The sequence below is a fragment of the Cricetulus griseus genome, chromosome 2 (assembly GCF_003668045.3).
Source record: "Cricetulus griseus strain 17A/GY chromosome 2, alternate assembly CriGri-PICRH-1.0, whole genome shotgun sequence".
Lineage (NCBI taxonomy): Eukaryota > Metazoa > Chordata > Mammalia > Rodentia > Cricetidae > Cricetulus > Cricetulus griseus.
Window position 1 is genome coordinate 90,510,289 of NC_048595.1, and position 5,670 is coordinate 90,515,958.

At 46.1% G+C, this 5,670-nt stretch overlaps 1 pseudogene; it reads right to left on the reverse strand.

Moving 5' to 3' along the window:
* Window positions 1-2,885: 2,885 nt before the first annotated feature.
* On the reverse strand, window positions 2,886-3,902 carry LOC100765880 (annotated as a pseudogene).
* Between the last annotated feature and the right edge of the window lie 1,768 nt (window positions 3,903-5,670).

The following is a 5,670-nucleotide window of genomic DNA, read 5'->3' on the forward strand; positions in this document are numbered from 1 at the left end:
ACAAATGGACATAGGGTTCAGTTTTTTCTGGGTCTGGATTCTCCCACTTCCTTCCCTTATACCCATCTCTACCTACAGGAGCTTTCTTTCTAGATTCTGAAGGGAAACAGCCATTAGGAGGCAAGCTCAGTCCTTCACAGCACAGACTGAAAACAACGGCAGGCAGATGACCCCAGGGATATTGCAGCTGAGCAGCAGATGTGTCCCTGGAAAATTCCTTGAAGGGAAGCCAGTTGGCTGTAGAGCAGATGCCCAGGGTCAGGCAGAGGGTGAGGAAGAGGGTGGGAGAGAAAGCAAGGTTGCAGATCAGGGAGAGCTGTAGGCCAGAACACCAGGATCTGAGTGTAAGCTCTCTTTCCCTTGTAGAACTGTTGCCTTGAGCAAGCCACTGAGCCTCTAAGGTGTTTTCTCCTCTGTAGAAAGGGGGAGAGGAAGAAAGAATAATAGTGGCTCTCTATGTGTTAGACAGGCATTCATGTGTACTTAACATTATCTGTGAGGAGTCGGCGGTGTTGGTGGCGCACGCCTTTAATCCCAGCACTCGGGAAGCAGAGGCAGGCGGATCTCTGTGAGTTTGAGGCCAGCCTGGTCTCCAGAGCGAGTGTCAGGATAGGCTCCAAAGCTACACAGAGAAACCCTGTTTGAAAAAAACAAAAAAAAAAAAGAAGAAGAAAAAAGTAAATATTATCTGTGAGGTACTTCCTGTGAAAGACTGAGCCCAGTGTGAGAACACCATGATCAATATGCAATAAATGGCAGATGTTGTTCTATTAATCCTCTTAATAATTGCACAATTAATAAAAACAACAGAAGCAGTAATTGTTTCTGGCACCTTCTAGAAGCCAGACAGTGTCCTAAGTGCTTCTAGGTGAATTAACTCACTTAATTTTTCTACCTGTCCCATGAGGTTGGTCTATTTTTTTTTTAAATGTAAGCTGCTTTTTTATTGAAGCCCTTCACATCATACATCAAGACAGTGCAATGGCATTTTAAATAAATTGCTTGAAAATGGAAACAGATGGCACAACTGGAAGACAAGCAAAATATAAATATACGTACATATGGGAACACAGACTGACAACCCCCTTAATACCTATTTGCTTAAGTTACCATATAGAGCAGTGGTTCTCAACCTTTCTAATGCTGCAACCCTTTAATACAGTTCCTCATGTTAACTTATTAATTTATTAAATTATTTGTTGCTACTTCGTAATTGTGACTTTGCTGTTGTTATGAATTATAATGTAAATATCTGATATGTAGAATATTTGATATGTGACCACTGTAAGGGACATGACCCACAGTTTGAGAACCACTGATATAGAAGATGTTAAGCTCCCCTCAGAGAAGGGAACTAAACATTTAGCAGCTCAGTTATGGTGACTGGGTCTCCTATTGCTATAAAGCCAGTTGCCCATGTTGTCCAGTATGTCTGTCTGGCTCTTGTACTTGAATAGTGCAGACAGAGCAGGGGAAAATGAGGTTACACAATGGAGGGCTTTCTCTTGATTCCATGCTGGAATATGATGGGCTGAGGAAGCTTGAGGTTCAGAGGTGGTAGGACCAGATGATGACAGAGTGTCTTCCCATGGAAATCAGGTCCTTGTAGTTCACTTTGGCATTCTCCTTTCCTAAAGCCACCCACTCCCCTCACCACAGTGCTCAACATGGAATATAACTTGGGCACCTTCCATTCGATTCCGGCTACTAGGCACTGTTAAGAAGCTGACTGTATTTGCAACTCAGTTCAAGCACTGACCCCATGCCATGTCCCTCCAGCATAGCACAGACTCTAAGTCACCAGCCCCATATTTACTGGGACACTGAACATGTGCCAACATGATACCCATTGGTACTCTCTACCTTCTTTATAGACAGAAGCCAGAAATAGCCCAATGGAGTCTGGACTGCCAGTGGCCTGAAGCATCAGTTGGAAAGCCTTTGAGGACCACGTGGTGTCCTCATTACAGTTTTGTTATAAGTCTTTACTCCATCTGCCTGAGCCCTGCCTCCATGGGGGTGCCCAGAATAACACACAGAGTTTTATATTAGTTTACAGTGCTGCTGGCCAGTTGACTAGGATTTCTTATATGCAAGCTCAATCTTAATTATCACAAATCTATATATTTTATAAGATTTATCTTATAGAGGATGCCTTCTGCTGGCATCCTCTTCTCGGGATCACATGACAGCTCCATAGAGAAGTGAGCAGGAGCAAGAGAGGAAGAGCAAGAGAATGATTTCCTGCTTTTCCTTGCTTAAATTCTAAATCTGCCTGCTATATCACTTCCTGCCTGGATCACCAGACTTCCCTTTCCTACATTTCCCAGAATTCTCCTCAACTCCTAGTCCCACCTATCTTGCTCCCCTATTGGCTAACAGTGCTTTATTCAACAACCAATAAGATAAACATATACACAGAAGGCCATTCCCCATCACAGTTCTCCTGCTGCAAAGTATTTCCGTGTTGCTCTAGAACCCTCAATGAGCCAAGGGGATAGTACCTCCACTTGCCAATCAACCCATCTTGTTGCCAAGCACTTCTCTTAGCACCCTGTTCTCCAGTAAGCTATCTGACATACTGAGTAGAACGTTCTGGCTTTGTATTTACCTATGGCAAATTAATTTTGATTTCAGCTTATGTATTATTTCCCCCAAACCCAGAATATATAGGAAATCACTGGGAATTTACATCTGATTATTTGCCATAGCCTCCTTCTCACATATTACAAGGTTGAAAGTTATAAGGAGAAATAGTATGCATTTGCCATGTTGGTGGAGTTTGGTTTTGATTTTTAAGATAAAATCAACTGTTATTGCTTTTTTGAGGAATTAGCCAGAATAACTCTCCGTCAAATTTAGAAATCTGCCAGCACAATTTGAAGTCAGACATTACTCCTAACCAAATTGTACTCTTTGTCTTTACATTTTTAATTTTTACATTTTTAATTTCTGAAGGCAAATCTATCTGATAGTCCCAACAGTATTCTGGAGATAAGATTTTAGTGGCTTTGTTGAAAAGGAAGTATTTTTTGAGGTGGCTTTCATCGTGCCACTCGCTTCTGTGTCATTGCTCTTGTCCTGGAGGATTCCCTCAAAGCGCTCAGGGTGAGGTTGAGAATATGAATGGGTGTTCCTCCAAAGAATGGCTGCGTGGTAATAAAAATCCCCCTTCCCAAACGGGATGTATGCGGCCGACAGTTCCTGCCTCTCATAGGTAAACTTGTTACGATCGCCCTTGTACCACCAGGCATGGAGCTGAGCTACCAACTGGTTCAGAGTCTCCACACCAAATTTGTCTTGAAAGACCTGATCCACGTCCATGCAGAAGAGGAAGTCGACCTCATGCTGTATGTGGGACAGGATGTGCTCCCGGATGGTCTTCATCCGCATCATGCTGATGTCTTGTCACCTCTTCTTGGACTTGATCTCAAACACTTGTGAGGAATGCAGAGGACTCAGGTGTATAGAAGGCATTCTGGAGGCATCGTCCATCATGACGTAAAATATGACCCTGTGGCCAACCATGAAGTACCTGTTAGCAGACTCCAGAAAACCTTCCAAATAATGCTCCATGTACTTTCCACAGCAAAAACTGTCAGCCCCACTGTAATTTTCTGTCTGGCATAATACTTTTCCAGCAGAGCTCTGTCATAAGTGCCTTCCCACACAATTGGCGCCTTCCATGGGGTCACCATCCAAACCTCTGGGTGGTTCTTTGGATTAAACCAGCCCCACAGCTGAAGCTCTTCAATTCTGTCTTCCTATCGCTGCTTTTCTCTCCCTTTTTCTATGTCTTCTTGATAACTGTGGGTCCTGTTGGCATAGTCCTAAAACACGACAACCACAGTTGAGACAACTAGCATCGACACGACTACTTTTCCCTTGACATCCATTGTTTTCTCCTGATCAGCAGAACCAGGCCCGGCTGGAATGCCGCCGGCCTCGCTGGGAGCAGGACTGCCCTTGCTCGCCTAGCATGGCCCTGAGCTGCAGGAGACATGGCCACTGCTCCGTGGGGGTGTGCCGGGCAGGGTGCGCGCGCCTCCCCGCGGACCCTTCTCTGGGCAGCACTCTGTGGTGAGAGGAGCGGGTGAGCAGCGTGTGCGGACCCGGGGATGGGAACCTAGCGCATCCTGGCCGCTGACACAGCACTGGGCGCAAGTGCACGTGTGTCTGGTTCCAGGAGGAGCGATGTTTGTTTCATCTCCACTCAAGCAGAAAAAAGTACTTTTAGAGGGTTAGTCCATTATCATCATGGCGGCCAGCTTGGCAGCAGGCATGGCACTGGAGCAGTAGCTGAGAGCTACATCCTGATGTGTAGGCAGGGAGAAGAGCGAGGTTGATGGCTTGATAAGTTAACAAAAAATGAAGCCAATTAAATGCACTGTCCAAGGGCACACAGCTAGAAAGTGACACTAGTCTACTAGTTTTGTCCACTTTAGGAGGAGATAGCAAAGACAGAGGAGCTGAGCAGTGTGCCCAGGCTGGGAACAGGCAGAACCTTCCCTTGAGTGACAGATGAAATGATACCATGCCTGGGAAAACAGCCTTCTGAACAACTGTTTGGAGGCTCCAGGAGGAGGTAAATAAGCCTTGTGTGTTTCCTACAGTTTAGATGCACCAGCTGGCTTAAAGCCTGGAGCCTTTTAGGAAGTCTTGTCTGGACTTAGTTTGTCATCTGGGTGGCATTAGAGACTAGTTTCGTGTGAAGATCCTGGACTTGTCACTGGGCTGGGACAGTGCAGGAGCCATGCTTCCTGGAGGCTTGTGAGCCCGCCAGCTGGCAGCTGGCCACCATCATGTGCAGCTGGGTTACTAGCGGTCACCCTTCAGCCTTGCAGCCATACTTTTGTCTCCAGTGGCTGAGTCTTGACTTGCATCTGGAACAGCAGGCAGCCAGACACAGGAGAGGAGGCCTAAGGCGTTTGATGGAGGAGAACGATCTAAACACACCAGGGAACTGCTTTTTGCTCCCTTTGTCTAGTGCTTACAACATATCCCCTCTTCGGAGCTCCTCAAGAACTGCATCCCAGAAATTCCTGGGAATGTGCCCTCTTCCCAGGTGTGGTGGTCTTTGTGGAGGTCATACAGAGTCCCAGAACCTAGAAGTCTTAGAAGGCAAGTCAATGTCATATGCCCTCAGAAGTGTCCCAATAATTTGGGAGTCGTTCTGGTAGGGGCAGCTCACAGAGCCTCTTTTCCTGTACCATCCCAGGCAGTGCCAGGGAAGGTGTTGGTGTTATCCTGTTTCCTGAGGGAGAACCATATATTCAGGTTTGGGGTTGGAAGTTGGGTGTTCATAATGCAAGGTGGTAATAATACAAGTCTCTCTCTCTTTCTCTCTCTCTCTCTCTCTCTCTCTCTCTCTCTCTCTCTCTGTGTGTGTGTGTGTGTGTGTTCACATGTATATGTGTGTGTGCAATGTCTAGGGCCTACATGGAAAGAATTTCAGAAAAAGGGACCAGAGGCAATCTGGTTGAGAAGGCACCTAAGGCCCAGGTTGTGCCTCCTGCTGGCTGGTATGGCAGGAAGGAGTTAGACTTCAGTTAAGAGGGATGTGGCCTTGCCTGCTTTACTTTCTCACATTCTGACTTAACAGATGGTGCCCAAATCTTACCATATTACTGTACTCTTCCTTACTGTGAGGCTGTCATCCCTAAGGGGAGA